This window comes from Esox lucius, chromosome 11 (genome assembly GCF_011004845.1).
Source record: "Esox lucius isolate fEsoLuc1 chromosome 11, fEsoLuc1.pri, whole genome shotgun sequence".
Classification (NCBI taxonomy): domain Eukaryota; kingdom Metazoa; phylum Chordata; class Actinopteri; order Esociformes; family Esocidae; genus Esox; species Esox lucius.
Genome location: NC_047579.1, coordinates 44,530,331 through 44,552,514, shown reverse-complemented (window position 1 = coordinate 44,552,514; position 22,184 = coordinate 44,530,331). Strand labels below are relative to the sequence as shown.

General features: G+C 41.0%; 1 long non-coding RNA gene across 1 annotated transcript; it reads right to left on the bottom strand.

Annotated features, from left to right (window-relative positions):
* Positions 1-15,035: 15,035 nt before the first annotated feature.
* LOC105013227 lies at positions 15,036-20,880 on the bottom strand. Its single transcript, XR_828228.3, has 3 exons — positions 20,565-20,880; positions 18,852-18,961; positions 15,036-15,716 (listed from the first exon to the last, which is right to left on the bottom strand). It is a non-coding gene; the product is annotated as an uncharacterized LOC105013227 (long non-coding RNA).
* Between the last annotated feature and the right edge of the window lie 1,304 nt (positions 20,881-22,184).

Sequence of the window (22,184 nt, the reverse complement as noted above, 5' to 3'; positions counted from 1 at the left end):
AAGACTCTCACAGTTCTACCCTTCCCAGCAAATTCCCACTCTTTTTCCCTGTGGATAATGCTGTTATGGTCTCATTAGGTAATGGAAGGAGATGAGACAAGTCGTGTCTTGGTTAAAGTCATCTACCTTTGGAAATGTCCAGAAGAGCAAATATACACAGTGACCCATTAAAGATTTATAAACAAAAAGTTAAACTGAACTTTTTAAATCCATCTCCCTAAGTGTCGGATTTATATCCAACTCCCATACACTGACACTTCCACTGCCTCAACTGAAGATGGCACTCATGATCTGCTGTCTTGCAGATTAAGTGAGCAATCATTTAACTCGATTGGTGCTCACTGGTATGTGTACCAGAACCATTAATGTACTGCTATTTGAGTACTGGTACCTCTTACAGATATTGGAACTATGATACCTAAATACCCTAAATAATAATTAGCAGTGTTGGATTGTTTACTTTTGATCCATCAACAAAATCATGTGACCGGAAGTCAACTTGTTTTATTCGCATCAATCCATGATGTTGATCTTTAGGTCTTACATGTTCTCCAATAAGTTAACACAGCCTTTTAAGCCTGAACACATAGGTAGAGGTGGTCAGTGACACACAGTCTATTATCCTCCAATAAGAAAGCTTTATCCTACATAATACCCTTGTATGGTATGTTCCAACCTCCCCTCTGGTCTGGTATAGCTTCCATTTGTCTATTCATAGAGTCCTGTGACAGTCACAAGGACAGTTCCTAACAGCTGGTATGGAGAGGATGTATGGACAGGATGTATGGGACCCATCAGTAACTGGCATCACATGTCCTACCTATTGCCATTTGTCAGTCAGTACCTTCATGCGTAAGGTTACGTTTCTCATTTGATAGTCTCACAGCAGCTGTCTGGGTCCACCTTAAACACTGAGAAACATTTGGGGCTGGTTTTGCACACACTGACTTAGCCTTGTCCCGGAAGCTTAATATTTTAGTTTAGGACTGGGCTTAGTCTCTGTCCTCAAAACCTGCCCTTCCCGTGTAAGACATGATGCTCATGCCCCTGCCGAGACGATAGGATTTGCATATATCAGAAATCGTATATCAGAAGAGGCAGACAAATGGATTCGTTAATTGACCAGGTGAGTGGTGACTTGACTAATGGACTCGTTCAGTATGGACAGAAGTGACTGACGTAACCTATGGTGTAAAGGTTAATTATGGCAGTTTAAAATTGTACGGAATATGGTGTATGTAGTGCTCAGATGTCTGGACTGACGTGACTACCACAGCAACTGAATATTTGCGAGGATGCTGCACATAACATATAGGGGGGTGCATTTAGCATATTGTGTGATAAACTAAAACACCGTTTTTTTTTCTTCTGTTGAGCGAATGTTTGGAGTGCCAGAGCACTGTTAATAACACATTTGAAAATCAACTGCAAAAAGAAACATCAGACCGTGATTGGATTACATTGGAATATGATCACAAGTTAATTTAGGAAATCATTCCCCAAGTATCACAAAATTTATACTGAGGATTTGCTGTTGATTGTCTTTCATTAAAACAAAACAATTTGGCTCAGAAAAACCTGTTGAACCCTGGCCTAGTGTATACTGTTTAAGAAACATTTATGTACAAGTAAATCCATCCTTTTTCTAGACTTACAGTTTTTTCACCCCTCACAGTTTTGTAAATATTTTATTATATCTTGTGACAACACTGAAGTAATGAGTGTATAGCTTGTATAACAGTGTACATTTGCTGTTCCCTCAAAATAACACAACACACAGCCATTAATGTCCAAACCTTTGGCAACAAAAGTGAGTACACCCCTAAGTGAAAATGTCCAAATTGTGCCCTCGGTAGCCAAGACTGCTTCAGTATGTCACAGTAAATGTGAGGGGTGTACTCACTTTTGTGAGATGCTGTATACGCTGATTGGGGATTTTGAATTCTAAAACCCTTATAATAATTTATATTTAATGGTGGATAGTTTGTGGAAGTACATGGAATGTTTATAAAGGGCAAGCAATGTAATACTAGCAAGTGTTTTTAGAAACCCAACATTTCCAAGAAAATCAATGAGGATGAGTGAAGGAATTTCTTAGGAAGTTGTTCATTTTAACTTAATTTACTCTTAAGTCTCTGCTGTGTGTATGGTTTTTATATTAGGGACTGACTCCATATCTGAAAATCAGTGAGTGTATCTTCCATTGCTTTTCCTAGTTTGACGGTTGTCTTGTTCTCAACCAGGTGTTAAAAACAATTAGTGTGAAGAGTTGGTTAATTGTGTTCCCTCTCATTTCTTTCCAATCTAATAGCAGTACCTTGAGGCCCATGTTGTCTCCACCCAACAGGCCCCCAACTCATATTGGACTTATTCATTCTGGAACACAAACCAGGGCTCTGTTCAGAGTAGCAAGCGGCTTAATTGAAAAGTGATGTTTACCAGAACTGTGGAAAACTAGGCAGAAAGACCAAATCGAAATAAATAGTACTTCTTTAGAGAGTGCTAGAGGCACTGCTCCAAAATACAGTATACTATATACACTCATCTAAAGGATTATTAGGAACACCATACTAATACTGTGTTTGACCCCCTTTCGCCTTCAGAACTGCCTTCATTCTACGTGGCATTGATTCAACAAGATGCTGAAAGCATTCTTTAGAAATGTTGGCCCATATCTTACAGTTGATGGAGATTTGTGGGATGCACATCCAGGGCACGAAGCTCCCGTTCCACCACATCCCAAAGATGCTCTTTTGGGTTGAGATCTGGTGACTGTGGGGGCCATTTCAGTACAGTGAACTCATTGTCATGTTCAAGAAACCAATTTGAAATGATTCGAGCTTTGTGACATGGTGCATTATCCTGCTGGAAGTAGCCATCAGAGGATGGGTACATGGTGGTCATAAAGGGATGGACATGGTCAGAAAAAATGCTCAGGAAGGCCGTGGCATTTAAACGATGCCCAATTGGCACTAAGGGGCCTAAAGTGTGCCAAGAATCCCCCACACCATTACACCACCACCACCAGCCTGGACAGTGGTAACAAGGCATGATGGATCCATGTTCTCATTCTGTTTACGCCAAATTCTGACTCTACCATCTGAATGTCTCAACAGAAATTGAGACTCATCAGACCAGGCAACAATCTTCCAGTCTTCAACTGTCCAATTTTGGTGAGCTTGTGCAAATTGTAGCCTATTTTTCCTATTTGTAGTGGAGATGAGTAGTACCCGGTCGGGTCTTCTGCTGTTGTAGCCCATCCGCCTCAAGGTTGTGCGTGTTGTGGCTTCACAAATGCTTTGCTGCATACCTCGGTTGTAACGAGTGGTTATTTCAGTTAAAGTTGCTCTTCTATCAGCTTGAATCAGTCGGCCCATTCTCCTCTGACCTCTAGCATCAACAAGGCATTTTCGTCCACAGGACTGCCACTTACTGGATGTTTTTTCTCTTTTCACACCATTCTTTGTAAACCCTAGAAATGGTTGTGCGTGAAAATCCCAGTAACTGAGCAGATTGTGAAATACTCAGACCGGCCTGTCTGGCACCAACAACCATGCCACGCTCAAAATTGCTTAAATCACCTTTCTTTCCCATTCTGACATTCAGTTTGGAGTTCAGGAGATTGTCTTGACCAGGACCACACCCCTAAATGCATTGAAGCAACTGCCATGTGATTGGTTGATTAGATAATTGCATTAATGAGGAATTAAACAGGTGTTCCTAATAATCCTTTAGGTGAGTGTATATATATATACACTAAACAAAATTATAAACGCAACACTTGTTTTTGCCCCCATTTATCATGAGCTGAACTCTAATACTTCTAATATCTAATACTTTCTCTATGTACACAAAAGGTCTATTCCTCTCAAATATTTTTCTAAAATCTGTCTAAATCTTTGTTAGTGAGCACTTCTCCTTTGCTGAGATAATCCATCCACCTCAAAGGCGTGGCATATCAAGACAGCATAATTATTGCACAGTGTGCCTTAGGCTGGCCACAAAAAAAGGCCACTTAATTAAAATGTGCAGTTCCATCACACAGCACAATGCCACAGATGTCACAAGTTTTACGGGAGAATCCAACCGGCCTCACAACCGCAGACCACGTGTAACCACACCAGTCCAGTAACCTTCACATCCAGCATCATCACCTCCAAGATTGGCCCCATGTTGCAAGGATCTGTACACAATTCCTGGAAGCTGAAAACATCCCAGATCTTGCATGGCCAGCATAATCACCGGACATGTTTGGGATGCTCTGGATCGGCGTATACGACAGCTTGTTCCAGGTCCTGCCAATATCCAGCAACTTCACACAACCATTGAAGAAGAGTGGACCACCATTCCACAGGCCACAATCAACAACCTGATCAACTCTATGCGAAGGAGATGTGTTGCACTGCGTGAGGAAAATGGTGCTCACATTAGATACTGACTGGTTTTCGGACCCCCACAAACCCTCCCAATACAGTGAAACTGCACATTTTAGAGTGGCCTTTAATTGTGGCCAACCTGTTTTTGTTTTATGATGATGTGCTTTTCAGCATCCCTGGATTGTTTATAATGTATTGTGAGTCTGTTTTGTCAGTGGTACGTTTTGATACACTACCTTTCAATAGTTGGAATAGTAAGAAATCTCCTTGTTATTGTAGACATTGTTATTGTAATTAATGACTATTGTAATTGGAAATGGCTGATTTAATTATTTTATTTTATTTACATATATGTACAGAGGCCCATTATCTGTAACCATCACTCCTGTGTTCCAATGGCACATTGTGTTTGCTAATCCAAGTTCATCATTTTAAAAGGCTAATTGATCACTAGAAAACCTTTCTGCAACTATGTTAGCATCACTGAAAACTGTTGTGTTGATTAAATAAGCAATAAAACTGGCCCGTAGACTAGTTCAGTATCTTCAGCATCAGTGTTTGCAGGTTCGATTACAGGCTCAAAATGACCAGAAAACGTTCATCTGAAACTCATCAGTTTATTCTTGATCTGAGGAATGAAGGCTATTCCATTCGAGAAATTGCCAATAAACTGAAGATCCTGTACAATGTTGTGTACTACTCCCTTCACAGAACAGTGCAAACTGGCTCAACCAAGAATAGAAAGAGGAGTGGGTGACCCCGGTGCACAAATGAGCAAGAGGACAAATACATTAAAGTGTCTAGTTTGAGAAACAGATGCCACACGGGGTCTCAATTGGCAGCTTCATAAATAGTACCTGCAAAACACCAGTTTCAACATCAACAGTGAAGGGGCGGTTCCAGGGATGCTGGCTGCCAAAACAAGCTCATTATTTTGTCTTTAACCAGTCAGGGTGCAAATGCAGAAACTGATTTAAAATTTAAATTGTCAAGTAAACAAACAAATACAAAAAAACATGACAACTGTTCAAATAACTTGATGATATGATTCACGAAAGTTTTGAATAAATCTAACTCAATATGTTTCTTAGGTTTCTTGTCACAAGAAAAGTGCAACAAACACTTTCCACAATTATTAAATGAGGCAACAAAATTACAATGTTATTATGGGTACGTGACTTCCTATAGATTTTGGGAAATGTTTTATTAGTCATTCAAAATCACACAATAATTAAAGTGAGCGTAGGAAAAGAAGAATACCTGTAGAAACGTTGTTACTATATTAAATATGTGTTAAAGCAACTAAATTATTCATATTAACAGTAAGTGCAAAAAGCATATACATTTGTGCTCAAAGGTTTGCATACTCTTGGAGAATTGGTAATATATGTACCATTTGTAAAGAAAACATGAGTGACCAGGCAAAACACGTCTTTTATTTCTTATGGGATTCATATTCAACTGTAGGGTATAACATAATGGCACAATCATAAAACAAAATGTTTCAGAATATTTATTTTTGTTTCTGGCCATTTGGAGCGTGTAATCAAACCTACAAACACTGATGCTGAACATACTGAAGCAGTCTAAAGAAGGTTAGTTGCAAAAGGGTTTTCTTATGATCAATTAGCCTTTTAAAATGACAACCTTGGATTGGCAAACACAATTGGAACACAGGACTGATGGTTGCTGATAATGGGCCTCTGTACGCCTATGTAGATTCCATTAAAAACCAGCCGTTTCCAGCTACAATAGTAATTTACAACATTAACAATGTCTACACTGTTTTTCTGATCAATTTGATGTTATTTTAATGGACCAAAAATCTGATTTTCTTTCAAAAACAAGAGCATTTCTAAGTGACCCCAAACTTTTGAGTGGTAGTGTATGATCCCATTAAATCCATTATTGCCTTTCATCAGACCATGTCAAGACCAATACTCTCATTCTGCATTCAAACCCTTATGCAGTAGCTGTTGTTGTTTTGTGTGGGTGTATTCAGTGTAGAGATTCACTGTTGTCTAAAGCACATATAAAGACCAGCTGTTCAATTTGCTACCACCCAACAGAATTAGAAAACCTAATTAGACTCAATCAATACATCATGCCTGACCCAGAGGAATTCAGAGTCGGTACACTCTGGATTTCCAATCTGTTCCAATATGTATAATTAATGTTTTAGGCATATTCTGCTTGATATATGGGCAACATAAGTGACACATTAAAATACTGTTTCTGTATCAAAACAAAGCCCTGCAAATGATGTTAGTGGATAGGTGTAACATGATCTATGTTTCAACTCAACCGTGTTGAAACTGTGTTCAACATATCATGGATGTGACAGTATAAATAAATCACTGGGTAATGGAATGAAAAAGCATTGATTCTGTGCTGGTGTTAAAAAGAGCATTGATGAAACCACAATATATACAGGCAAATTGTGAGCACACTACCACGTGGTCCAACCTGTCAATAACACAATAGATATATCAAACTGAACACAACAAGTACATTTCTAACTAGGCTATAATAGCAGTCGAATATGTTGAGGTATCTTCAGTTGCATCTTTTCCACTGTATACATATCTGACACCTTCAGTGCTTAAATGCTATCCTTATTTTCTACCTGTGACTGAGAAATTCAAAATGAATCAAATGAAACAAACTATGAGTGGAATTGCAGGAATATTTTACATTTTGACTGGTATTTCTTCATGTGTAGTCATTTGCCAAGCAGCGATGCATTTTCAGGTGTGCGTATAAAGGTCAACAACAGTTTTTAAAGATGATGTGCTCTCAGTTTAGAACACTCAGTTCCGGACTCTCTTTTTATCTGCAGCTCTCTCTCACAAGCCGAGGTAAAGAAATCACAATACTGTGAAAAAGCACTAGATAGGTTTTTGTATTACACTTACACTGCAATGCTATGTCCCCAAATAGCCACTGTTTCAATAATATTTTATGCAGAATCTACATGCATGTGCCAAACTTTGTTCCTATTAGCAGAAAGATATCACTAATACTGTTTTAATTTCAGCAAGTTTTGCCAACTTTCAAAATTAAAACTTCAAATAGAGTGGCTATAGCTTGTTTCTGGACACAGGTGTGTGTAGTGCTTGAAAAAAGTACGAAAGGTACAAAACCTGCAAATAGCACAGTTGGCTCATTTAGAATGCCATGGTGAATCAATCAACAACATCATATTCATAGCAAAAATCTCACAATAGATTGTACGCTATTAGAATGGTTCATCACTGCACATTGGATGGATGGATTCTAGAAGGTGTCGGTAACGTTTCACACGGATGTTGGTCCATGCTGACACAATGTCATTATGCAGTTCACACAGATTATCTCAGATTTGTTGCCTGTGCATTCATGCTTCCATCTCATCTGTCGAGGTCGACTGTTGAGGTCGGGAGGCTGCAAAGGCCACTCAACCAAACTGAACAGGGATTTGTTGGCCAAGGCGGTGGGCCTCATTCATCAATTCTTCCAGAGTTTTTTTCTTAAATTTGTTCTTGAGAAAGGTCATAAGAAAGGTCTACGCCAGATTCACCACGTGTTTTTAAACTGCAGAATTGTTCGCACCTATGCACCTCTTATAATGATGAATCCCATTGTCCTCGTAAATTGAAAGCGCATGGCCGCTGTTCCTAATTAGCATAGGTACACACCATGCCAATCCCCATAAAAGGGCGTGATTCTGCAGGGCTGTGTGCAAACAGAAATCACACACAGAGGCTGAATCTTGAATTGGATACTTGCATGCTACATAGTATACCAAATTAGTAGGTGACAAGATTAGTATCTCCTAAACCATAGTATGCTAAAAATAGTATGCCAAAACCTTCTGGATAGTCTACTATTTCTGGTGGATTTTCGATGTATGCTTCTGTGCATGCTATTTGAGGTAATAAAGACCAAAAGCCCTTGTGCAGTAAAAGAGGAGGGTTTCCCACGATTCTCTCATCTTTTCAATTGAGGAAATCATCACTTATATTGATAGTTATTGCATCAATATCATTCACGTATGGAGGAAAAACAAACATTGTTGTGACAGTGTAAAGTTCATCATCAATCTTGCTTGCATGGGCTCAATTCTCATGACTATTCCAAGTAGTCAGATACTAGTATTACTGGCTTGCAAACTATTAAAACAGCCATTGGCAAAAACCATACAGTCCATATATTCTATTTGTGGTGGAAGTAAACTTCCTAAGAAGCGTTAGTCAGTTTAACACAATGCTTAATGGTGTCTAGCTAAATATTCAAACTTGCCGTGATGTTAATGCACGAAAACATTATCTAATATTGAGATGCAATTTTATGACAAAGTAATAAAAAAAAAATGTAATTGAAGAAAATGCAATAACTAATTATTTGGCACAAACATGGCAGCACTCAAATGTGCACAAGTGGGATCTTGAGTGGGCATAGATTCTGTTCTTACCTGAGAACAAATCTAAAATAAGAAAACATTGGTGAATGTCAGAATCTTCATGGAAGGCCCAATGTTTTTCCAATTCTCTACTTTCCAGTATTATTTGATTGTATATCAAAAAATACTGGAAAGCTTCTTACTCTTGTTTTGAAATGAAATGTGTGGATGCTGTTTTGGCTATCTGCCTTAATAGGTCATCCATAACAAGAACTGACAGGCAGGCCAGTTAAACTTAAGATCAATGGACTAACTGTAAGGGATACCCAGAGCCTCTGATATCCCTAGGGGAGCGAATGTGATCATAGCCGCCAGGTGGAGATTTCCCAGGCAGAAACTGTGCTACGCAGAGGTAAAACTTAACCACCTTACCCATGGATAGATAACACATAGTTCGGTACTAAGTGGATTTTGGGACCAAGAAACAGAAGGCCCTGGAATGAAGTCAGGCATATTTTCTCAAGGATTTCCCTGAAAGATAGAAACTAAAGAGTTTCACCTTCAGGGGGATGTGTCAGGGGCATGTCTCAGGGGGATGTGTCAGGGGGATGTGTATGATAATTACTGGATATGGATATGTCAAGACCTAGAGGTCTGCAGTGACAATAGGTAAATATTCATATTTCTTCATATTAAGGACCAGGGAACTGTTAATAAATATAATTTGACACGAGACATTGATTTACACAGGCAGAAATAATAGTCTCTAGAATAAGGATTGGCAAATCAGGGAAATTCATTGGGGAGACGTTGAGTCTATGAGCGCGAGTTTGCTGGCAACAAACTATTTGTGAGGCACATTCCAAGGCACATCTTTCCCTAATATTTTTTATATTCTAATAAGCATTTTTGCTTTTTTATGTTTGAAATTTTACAAGGCACATATTAGATATTACCGCAAATATCTAAACAAGATTCAGTTAAGTGCCCCTTGAGCCCCAAGACCTTGATGACCTCCCTGTTGGGGGCTGCCAGGTTTTCGGTACGCCAGTGCTAGATTGATTCACTTATAAGACTGAACGAAACACACTTGCCCAGAGAAACCTTTTATTCTTGAATCTAACCTCAATTTATATGCCTAGTGCCTTTCTAATTACTTTGCGATAGTAGGCTACTTTTGCACGGAGCATAGAGGAGCAACGCTACATGAAGTGCGTGGGTGAGAATTACATTCCCTAAAATAGAATGCCCGAAGCGGGAATTATTAATGAACTGACAACCAGTGCAATGGCTTCACTGGATTAAAACACCTAATGTCAGCTAGGCTGCTACAAGCTACTTTGTGCACCTCCCGTTTGCCAAGACAAGACTATTGAGGGTTCTCCTATAAAGTTTGATTAGGTGGGAGAACACCCGCGTGGGGTCTGAGGCCATTCATTCACCAGTAATCTCTCCAGATTCTTGGTCTTCATGTCAGAAATTTTTTCATCTCCCTCCACAAGTTTTCAATTTCAGGAAACAGGGATACAATGACAGAAGCCTAATACTGTGGTCATTGATCCATTATGTGTGAATATAGAGTACTGCTTTGAATCATTGTCTTGCTGAAAGCCTACCCAGTTTGTGACCTGACAAAGGAAGATTTTTCAAGAACATCTCCTGATACTTGGTGGTAGAGTCCAAAATGCCATGTGACATAATAATAATAATAATACATTTTATTTATAATGCACTTTATATCAATTAAATGACCTCAAAGTGCTACAATGCATTAGCCTAAAAGCATAGAACAGCGACATTAAAATAACACAATTAAACAAAAAAGGCTTTTCTAAAAAGATGGGTTTTCAGGCCCTTTTTAAAAGAGTCCACAGTCTGTGGGGCCCTTAGATGAACAGGGAGAGCATTCCACAGAGCTGGTGCAACTGAGCAGAAGACATGACAAGGATCCCTGGAGATCTAGCAGCAAAACAGGCACAACATTACATATTCACCCCCATACGTTCCTGTGGGTTTTTAGTTTTTACATCAAACCGACCTCTGGAATTTGTGGCACAAAAAGCTTACCTGACCATGTAGAACCAGGTCCCAATCCAAGTTTCAATAACCTTTTGCAAACCAGACAATGCACTTGTATTAGAAGCTTTCTTCCAGGAACTCTTATAGCTAGGGGCTGCATTAATCAAATTACGATTAAAGTTGGAATATCGACCAATATGCCAACATTCGCATTATCTGTCTCCTAAAATAGGGTGAATGACACACGCGTCACGTGAGTGGGCACACCCCATCAGATTTTCTGATGTCTAAGACGTTTTGTAGGTTTTTTGTAATTTACCTTAACACCGGGACCAATCCCTTCATTGCACGCAAGGACGCACGTAAGTGGGACCCACAGACTGAACTATATAGGCCTTCTGAGTGTACAGTCAATCTGAAAAACAACATTTATTTTTTACTTGAACTTCTGAAGAGAACTGTAAATGACTCACTTGTCACAAGCCCGAGGTTTCAAATGTACAATTGTTGGAAAATGTGTTGTTCGGGAATATAATTCACTCTTCTTTGTCTTCTAGCTTACCAAGGCCACAAGAGATAAGAAGCAGACTACAATTTTCCATAAACTGGAGCTAGAATTAGAATATTAACTGGAATTAATATTGAATACCTATATCTGATTCAAAACAAAGAATTGTTCTTTTAGGGGCATTATGTTATTTAGAATTACACTACCAGTCAAAGGTTTGGACACATTTACCCATTCACTTTTATCTGGCACTGTACAAAATATACTTCTCTGATTGCATTGGTACCAAATAAAGTGAGCAAGGGCACAAAGTGCCGCTGATCTACTGCCACTGCTTGCTCTTCATCTCCCTAAATCAGTGGTCTGCATCAGTTCTACATCAGGCGTCAACATGGTTACATGTTCATGCATATTAGTGTAAGCATTTTTCTTTTTGGGGGGGGGGGGGGGGGGCAACCAGAAGCGACCTTCTCAGTCATTCTTCCATGAGTCATAGCAACCATTCATAGGACTTGATGATTGTCATAGATCATGTTTGCTGCTGCTTGACAACCTCTGTGTCAGACTGCAGCTTGGATCCCATTCACAAAGGGGTTTCCACAGAATCAAGGCCATGAGTATAGCATTCCACTCTTTTCTACTTTCAGTTTGCTGTGATCATCTTCACATGAAGTGCCTCCACTGCAGAATCCAGGGGTAAACATTAGAAATGGTGTGTACACCAATCTCTAATGATTTAACATTAGGTCATTTGATATTACAATACTTTGTATGGGCTTCACCTTGTGTTTTAAAATAGTTTGTATTGTCCAGGGTTTATTTAAAATAATGTAGTCTAACAAAAAAATTCCCGTATACACTGACACTGTACTGTATATGTGTTCCATTCAGTTGGTCCATACTTTATCACCTAAGCCTAAAAAATTTCTATAAATGCCCACAAGAAGCTGAAGGGACTGTAACATAGGAATTAATTAGAGCCTGGAAAATTTGAAATTAAACAGTTTTTTTAATAAGCACTATGTTGATACAGTGGGGAGAACAAAAATCCAGAAAATCACATTGTATGATTTTTAAATAATACATTTGCATTTTATTGCATGACGTAAGTATTTGATCACCTACCAACCAGTAAGAAGTCCGGCTCTCACAGACCTGTTAGTTTTTCTTTAAGAAGCCCTCCTGTTCTCCACTCATTACCTGTATTAACTGCACCTGTTTGAACTCATTACCTGTATAAAAGACACCTGTCCACAGACTCAATCAAAGAGACTCCAACCTCTCCACAATGGCCAAGACCAGAGAGCTGTGTAAGGACATCCGGGATAAAATTGTAGACCTGCACAAGGCTGGGCTACAGGACAATAGGCAAGCAGCTTGGTGAAAAGGCAACAACTGTTCTGCAAAGGGGACAGGACGACTGCACCGTATTGAGGGGAGGATGGAGGGGGCCATGTGTCGTGAGATCTTGGCCAACAACCTCCTTCCCTCAGTAAGAGCTTTGAAACACAGCCAGGGCAACTAAGGAGTGGCTCTGTAAGAAGCATCTCAAGGTCCTGGATTTGGCCTAACCAAATAGAAAATCTTTGGAGGGAGCTGAAAGTCCATATTGCCCAGTGACAGCCCAGAAACCTGAAGGATCTGGAGAAGGTCTGTATGGAGGAGTGGGCCAAAATCCCTGCTGCAGTGTGTGCAAACCTGGTCAAGAACTACAGGAAACGTATGATCTCTATAATTGCAAACAAGGGTTTATGAAATCCAACACTACTGTTGTTTGCTCCTTGGGGTTTAAGGCCGGGTGTCTCTGTAAAGCACTTTGTGACAACTGCTGTTGTAAAAAGGGCTTTATAAATACATTTGATTGGTTTCTGTACCAAATATTAAGTTCTGCTTTTCTGATGTATCAAATACTTATGTCATGCAATAAAATGCTAATTATTACTTAAAAATCATACAATGTGATTTTCTGGATTTTTGAAGTGTACCTATGATAAAAATTACAGACCTCTACATGCTTTGTAAGTGGGAAAACCTGCAAAATCGGCAGTTTATCAAATACTTGTTCTCCCCACTGTATCTCTGTACTTATTATTCTCTATGAAAGTTGTGTAAAATGTCTTGTGCTTAACCCCCTATACACCACTAGATACTCAGGAAAAAAAAGGGAAATAAGGTTAACCTATGGAAACAACTTTGTCCAGCATAAAGAATGTTCAAGGTGATTTTTAGAGTGCAATGACTAGAAGAAGGTACCTGCTGCTAGCAGGTACGATATGACTTCCAGTCAGTGTGATAACACCTTTTAAACAAAAAGTATAATACAAAAGAGCAGCAATCATGGTCTTTATGGGTATTTAACTCTCTGTAGTAAGAGGTTGACACATTTTTCAATTGAAAATACAATTAGATGAAGCATTGACCTGGAGCAAAATTTGCTGTTCGAGTTGTACTGGAAGTCAGTCAGTTAACAGAATTAAACCAAAGGCACTTTGCCAGTTTGTTGGAACACATCATTCAATTTGTTTGTCACTAAATGTTCATTATCCTGCTGTCAATTTGGTAATATTGATCACTCATGGACATGCACCTGACAATAAGCTAACAATAGAGTTATGCCTTTCTGGACTCAGCTGGTGATTGGATAGATTTGAATCTCTGTCTTTTGTCAAAATTAAAATCTAGTATATTGTGTCTGAATGCATCATTCATTCATGAGTACATTCTGAAATGATGGAAGTAATCCTCACATTTGAGTTCTCCTAATAGCGGATGAGTCACAGAACACATCTCAGAGGATCTGTGAAGACCCAGCATTTTCTATTGATCTTAAAATCTGGTATGGTCTACCTTAATTGGTTTAAGTGTGCCTTAATTGCTTGATATGTTTGTTAAATGCTAAAGTTCCTCCTGAAATTGCTGACAGCATGATTATAATAATAAACGTATGAACTTTTACCTGAATGTTGAAACAGTTCAGCCATAATGAATTATTTATAATGCTTTCATTAAGCACACATTAGCCAGAGTTATTCTGCATTCTCCATCTATGATAATTGAATCTACCCTGATGAAACATAAAGACAGTTTTAATCAGGAGATCCTAAAAGTGACACAAAGAGCCAACCGTGCATGCAAATGTTGGCTGTTCCCAGGCCACATTCCAGAGATGCAAAGACTTCTGGGGGCTTCGGCTCTCTCTGTCTTCCCTTGTGTTACCCTCATTGTAATTCTGAGAGCATGGTGCTTTTAATGACAGGTTTGTGAGTATGATTCTCACAAGGTGGAAGTAGGGAAAAGAATTGAACACTCATGCACTCAGGGCAAGAGTGTCTGCTAAATTATCTAAATGAATGTTAAAGGAAATATTTTTTGTTAATCCCTATCGAGGCGATGCAAAGTGTCAATACGTAGACAGTACAAACTATATTTGTAGTGAGCCATTTCAAATAACATCTTTCTCCAATACCCTCTGAAAAACAACTAGGTCTTTTCAGATTTTTTTATGGTGGAAATCTTGTGAATGGCTCCATTAAATGTTCCCAGAGGAAAAGGATGACACATAAACTAACATCAACATATCATTTGAAAATGCATAATAAAAAATAGGTCAACTTGTGAGGACTGAAAAATTCTATGTGAATAAAATGAAACAAAAATACTTTACAAGATCGATACAGACACAGTTGTCAGATATTTTTTTATATTCAAATAAAATAAATGTTACATAAATCATTTCACAAGGTACGTTTAAAGTTAAACATTTTTGCTTCTTAAACCATAAAGATGCAGATCTAGATACAGAGTTTTTATATTATTTGATCCAATAAGGAAGAAATCTGCATCTCACCAATAACATTTGTGTCATGCAGCAACGATGACCCATTATTCACTGGTTAGCTTAGGAGCCTCAGTAGGGGAAGGACGGAACCCATAAGGCTCTTCACTAGGCCTCACACTTCTCTTGACCTGCCTCAGTTTGCCCCAAAGCTAACAGGTCTGGGGACAACGCCATCAACATGGACCTACCCTGCAGTACATTCTCCAAAAACTCGACAACCCAATGGCCCAATGTATAGGCACACTTGCACCATTTCGTCCTGAAAACAGTTAAAATGTAAAAAATCTTTGGTATCCACAATAATGTATTTGTTTGATTAGCTGTCGAGTAAAACCATGACATATAAATCATTTAATAAATCCAAGGTAATTCATCCAAAAATCATGAAATGTCCGGGACAGTATTATCGTCATGTTCTAGAAGTAGTTAGAAATAATTCGATTTCAAGTAGGTGATTACTTTGGGACTGAAGTCACCTATGGTGAGATGCAGGTATCTGCATTATGAAAACCACTCAGCTTCCCTCAGCCGGTTTGAATAGAGGAGGACTACTGGATTCTTCTGTTTTGTGTCACTGTGTGTACAACAGTGAGCCTGGAAGGGAAAAAAGTAACCAGAGAATTGTCTAAGGAGGTCAGCCAAGTGTAGAGGCAAGCATCAAGTCTACAAGTCCATGTCCAGAGACCTTGATATTCCTGTTTCCACTGTGAATGATCTTATCCATCCATCCATCCATCTTCTACCGCTTATCCGGGGCCGGGTCGCGGGGGCAGCAGTCTAAGCAGGGATGCCCAGACTTCCCTCTCCCCAGACACTTCCTCTAGCTCTTCCGGGGGGACACCGAGGCGTTCCCAGGCCAGCCGGGAGACATAGTCCCTCCAGCGTGTCCTAGGTCTTCCCCGGGGTCTCCTCCCGGTGGGATGGGACCGGAACACCTTCCCAGGAAGGCGTTCCGGAGGCATCCGAAAAAGATGCCCAAGCCACCTCAGCTGACCCCTCTCGATGTGGAGGAGCAACGGCTCTACTCTGAGCTCCTCCCGGGTGACCGAGCTTCTCACCCTATCTCTAAGGGATCGCCCAGCCACCCTGCGGAGAAAACTCATTTCGGCCGCCTGTATCCGGGATCTTGTCCTTTCGGTCATGACCCAAAGCTCATGACCATAGGTGAGAGTAGGAACGTAGATTGACTGGTAAATCGAGAGCTTCGCCTTGCGGCTCAGCTCTTTCTTCACCACGACAGACCGATACATCGACTGCATTACTGCAGAAGCTGCACCGATCCGTCTGTCAATCTCCCGTTCCATCCTTCCCTCACTCGTGAACAAGACCCCTAGATACTTAAACTCCTCCACTTGAGGCAGGCACTCTCCACCAACCTGAAGTGGGCAAGCCACCCTTTTCCGACTGAGGACCATGGCCTCGGATTTGGAGGTACTGATTTTCATCCCCACCGCTTCACACTCGGCTGCAAACCGTCCCAGTGCATACTGAAGGTCCTGGTTAGAAGGGGCCAACACGACAACATCATCTGCAAAGAGCAGAGACGAAATCGTGTGGTCCCCAAACCTGACACCCTCCGGCCCCTGGCTGCGCCTAGAAATTCTGTCCATAAAAATTACAAACAGAACCGGTGACAAAGGGCAGCCCTGCCGGAGTCCAACATGCACTGGGAACAAGTCTGACTTACTGCCGGCAATGCGGACCAAGCTCCTGCTTCGGTTGTATAGGGACCTGACAGCCCTTAGCAAAGGACCCAGGACCCCATATTCCCCAAGCACCCTCCACAAGATGCCGCGAGGGACACAGTCGAATGCCTTCTCCAAATCCACAAAACACATGTGGATTGGTTGGGCAAACTCCCATGAACCCTCCAACACCCCGTAGAGGGTATAGAGCTGGTCCAGTGTTCCACGGCCCGGACGAAAACCACACTGTTCCTCCTGAATCCGAGGTTCTACTATCGGCCGTATTCTCCTCTCCAGAACCCTGGCATAGACTTTCCCGGGGAGGCTGAGAAGTGTGATCCCCCTATAGTTGGAACACACCCTCCGGTCCCCCTTCTTAAAAAGAGGGACCACCACCCCGGTCTGCCATCCCAGAGGCACTGTCCCCGACCGCCACGCGATGTTGCACAGGCGTGTCAACCAAGACAGCCCCACAACATCCAGAGACTTGAGGTACTCAGGGCGGATCTCATCCACCCCCGGTGCCTTGCCACCGAGGAGTTTCTTGACCACCTCTGTGACTTCAGCCCGGGTGATGGACGAGTCCACCACTGAGCCCTCATCCTCTGCTTCCTCAATGGAAGACATGTCAGCGGGATTGAGGAGATCCTCGAAGTACTCCTTCCACCGCCCGACGACATCCTCAGTTGAGGTCAACAGCTGCCCACCTCTACTGTAAACAGCGTTGGTAGGGCACTGTTTCCCTCTCCTGAGGCGCCGGATGGTTTGCCAGAATCTCTTCGAGGCCAGCCGATAGTCCTTCTCCATGGCCTCACCGAACTCCTCCCAGGCCCGAGTTTTTGCCTCCACAACCACCCGGGCTGCAGCCCGCTTGGCCTGTCGGTACCCGTCAGCTGCCTCAGGAGTCCCACAAGCCAACCAGGCCTGATAGGACTCCTTCTTCAGCTTGACGGCATCCCTTACTTCCGGTGTCCACCACCGGGTTCGGGGATTGCCGCCTCGACAGGCACCGGAGACCTTACGGCCACAGCTCCGAGCGGCCGCTTCGACAATGGCGGTGGAGAACATGGTCCACTCGGACTCAATATCTCCAACCTCCCTCGGGATCCAGTCGAAGCTCTGCCGGAGGTGGGAGTTAAAGATCTCTCTGACAGGAGACTCGGCCAGACGTTCCCAGCAGACCCTTACAGTACGCTTGGGCCTGCCGAGTCTGTCCAGCTTCCTCCCCCACCATCGGATCCAACTCACCACCAGGTGGTGATCAGTTGACAGCTCCGCCCCTCTCTTCACCCGAGTGTCCAAGACATACGGCCGCAGGTCAGATGAGACGACAACAAAGTCGATCATCGACCTGCGGCCTAGGGTGTCCTGGTGCCACGTGCACTGATGGACACCCTTATGCTTGAACATGGTGTTCGTTATGGACAAACTGTGACTAGCACAGAAGTCCAATAACTGAACACCACTCGGGTTCAGATCAGGGGGGCCGTTCCTCCCAATCACGCCCCTCCAGGTGTCACTGTCGTTGCCCACGTGGGCGTTGAAGTCCCCCAGTAGAACAATAGAGTCCCCAGTCGGAGCACTTTCCAGCACCCCTCCCAGAGACTCCAAGAAGGTCGGGTACTCTGCACTGCGGTTCGGCCCGTAGGCACAAACAACAGTGAGAGACCTATCCCCGACCCGTAGGCGCAGGGAAACGACCCTCTCGTTCACCGGGGTAAACTCCAACACATGGCGGCAGAGCTGGGGAGCTATGAGCAAACCCACACCAGCCCGCCGCCTCTCACCATGGGCAACTCCAGAGTGGTGAAGAGTCCATCCTCTCTCAAGGAGTGTGGTTCCAGAGCCCAAGCCGTGCGTAGAGGTGATCCCGACTAATGATCTTATCATGAACGTTAATTCCCACGCCACTCTTGCCAACCTCACTGGGCGTGGCCACAAGACGAAACTTGATGGAAAATCACAACCAAGCGTAGTTCAGTTGGTAGAGAAAGCCCAGATTTAAGTCTAGCTTCAGAGACAAAATACAACATATTCAACTTACACCATTCGTCGCCAACTCAGCGATGGGGGTTGTATGGAGAGAGACATCACAAAGCCTGACTGCAATTTTCCAATACACACCAGAACATGCCACAAGCCATCAGGGGCAATCTGTGGGCAGATGAGACAGAGTTAGAACTTGTTTGGTCAAGCACATCAACTTTATCTTTACAGAAAACATAAAGCCTTCAAAGACAAGAAACCAGGCAAGCCTAGTTCAGCTGGCCCACAATAGAAAGTATAGCCATTTCAAGATTCAAACCCAGGTCACCCACTTGAAAGGCTGTGTTGTTAACCACTACACCACAGAGATACAGTGAAAGAGAAAAACGTTTCTTACTAAGTTTACCTATACCACAAATAGCGGCTATGTATTGCGTTTGTCACTGGCCGTTTTAAAAGCATATTAGCCAATAATAAGCTTTCCCGGTATCTACTAACTTACTGGAATAGTCATAAGAAATGAGCAATTGCTAGTGAGTCGGCCAAAGCTATTTCATTTCTTGGCATAGGAAGGTATATTTTTCATTCATGGCAAAACAACGTACTTTTTTCTTTCATTCGTGAATTACATTTATACAATAACTATCAATAAAAGCGATGATAACTAACTTTTTCATCAAGTGATAAGACGAGAGAATTGTGGAATCTACCAGAAATAATTAATAAATATCATTGCTCTTAATAGATTAGAACACAGGTCTTCCATATAAGAGACACTGTTGTTCAACAGTTAAAAGTTTCAGCAGTTGCTGGACTCCATTGAGGATTGTGTTAACTGTTTTATTTCAGGCTTACCATAATGCAGATACTAACAGTTTTAGTTTTCGTCTATACGGAATGTAAGGGGCACTTATTGTAATGTAGAGTGAAGTGTTGCCTTTCTAAGGAACTTTTCAAAAGACGAGAGAGAAATAAAAATACCAATTAGTTTACTGAGAACATATAGCCGGCATTTATTAAACATCAATTATCAAACAGTTTGACCTTGTTTCTCTTTTCTTTCGCAGTGTCCTTTTAGTTGTGGAAATCAGCATTTCTCTTAGTTTTCAACCCTTGTTCCACATAAGTTGGAAAATAAAATGACCTCAGAGCTCTGATGAAATAACCCCAAAATAATAAATAATAATAAGTCCATCTACCCGGATAGTATGTTTTTTCTTTAAAGTGAAGTGAGATCTCGCTCTTATCTGTAGAATGCAGTGAATAAATGGTGAGTATAAGCAGTCAGTGTTGCAGGCAAGATGATCATTCCGCTGCTCTGCCTCGAACCCTGCCAATGAAACACTCTCTCTTCTCTCTCTCTCTCAAATCATGCATAAAAAATTAACCAACCTGCAGGGCAATATTCAATTACTCTCTCAATAACTTTACCAGATCTGGAAATAAAACTCTTATTCATGAACTGTACTAGCTTAAACTCTTATTTTCAATCTTTGCATTCACTACATAGGAACTCAAGCACTAGCATGTCACGTAGTAACATAGCTTCAACATAGCATGAAATAGCACTTCAAATCATTAAACTCATGTTCAACTCCGACTGGTTTTTTAACTTATGCAGTACACGTATCATCAATACATTTTCACACAATGCATTAAACAACTAGACTAACAGCAAAAATAGGGATAACTTCACGTTTTTGAATCAGTAAACCCATCTATTGCTATGTTTGCTAGTAACACAAATGATGAACACGTGTACAACACTCACCGGAGAAAAACAATACAAGTAAGCAAACTCCTTGTCGTAATTTCGACCCTTCGCTCTGCTATTCCTTCCTTAGAAGTAGGTTTGGTGGAAAGAAAACCTTTTTACTAGCTCTTAATTGTTATTTTTTTACTTTTTATCAGTGTGGAAAATCTAAATAAACCTTCTGCTCACGATCGTTCTGCTCTCTAAGTACCAGTGTACAAAATATGGTTTGCAGAGAAAACATAACTACAAGTAAACAAGGAATTAGATATTAAACTAGAAATAACCTAATGGGTTACAGGAATAATTCATAATGCGTACTTTGTGTCGCCTGCGGTGTTGCCAGATTGGTCTAAAGACCTGCACCTACAGCTTAAAACCAGCCCGTTTAAAAAAATACCAGCCCAAAATACATACTGTTATTAAAACTTATACAATAAAACACACAGAATTTATTATCTTATTAAACAACAAATCGCAGAGCACCATGCTCGCTGCATTTTTTCCAGTGCATCTTTTTAAAAATATAAATAATAATTTTATTAAAGCAAGGTCTACATCGGAAACCTCAGAAGGGGACATTTTTTATCGTTCTTGTGCTACTATTGTCAGAACTACAGTTTTCTCTAATAGGCCAATTCTCAAATAATTTCATTACACTTTACTTTTTGTATTTGTGCTTAAAAAATGTGTGCTTTATTTACAATAAATTAAATTTTTTAGATTATTATTTTTATTATTATTATTATTTAACTTATAGACCACTGGGCGAATTCACGTTTTTTTTCCTTCTTTTAATTTTAAATCAAATAACGACTGAATGATACACTGAATCGTCACTAGACACTACATCAGCTACCCTATATGTTATTAGGCTTAAGAAATGATCAAACATGACATCAGAATTGTACAGCAAAATAAAAGTGTGCTATAATACCATAAACACGCTTACCTTTTAATGTGGAGTTAACGTAACCGGAGAATATCCGCAGAACTGATGAAAACGTTTCTATTATAGAACAATGAAATTATATAACCAACAATCAGATTAATAGATCGTTGAGTCAGATCGTTGAGTCAAATCTCTCCAGCAACTGCCTGTGAGGTTTGAACGTTGCCGAGGTAAAGCCATTTCTGACCAGGCCAGTACGCACATCCATGATGCTAGAGAGTAACGGTAGTCCCATACGATTCCTAGTGTCATCTTTTAAAAGCGAGACGAGGGAAAATGCTCGCTCAACATGGGCATTGGAAACAGGCAGAACAAGAAGTCTTATGGCACCTTGTGCCAATTCCTGGAAACACATTCAGAGGGGATAGGAATATGCCAGACTGTGTGAGGTCAAGTTCACGGAGCTGCTTGTGATTACGCAAGACGCTCGGTTTGAGAATGCGTCTAACAGTTGTCATGTACAGCCTTTCCAAGTCTCTAAACACACCGAGAGTGTTTCCTGTTTCTAATTGAAAGCATTTATGTACAGCTTTGACTTCAATCAGAACAGGTTGAAGAAAGTACATGTAAAGGAGATTACTTTACTCATTGTACATTTCCTTTAAAAGCCGAGCAGTAACTGTGTTCTGTACTTGAAGCCATGTTAAAGTGCAATGTGAGGGCATCTTTTTGATCCACAATGCGGT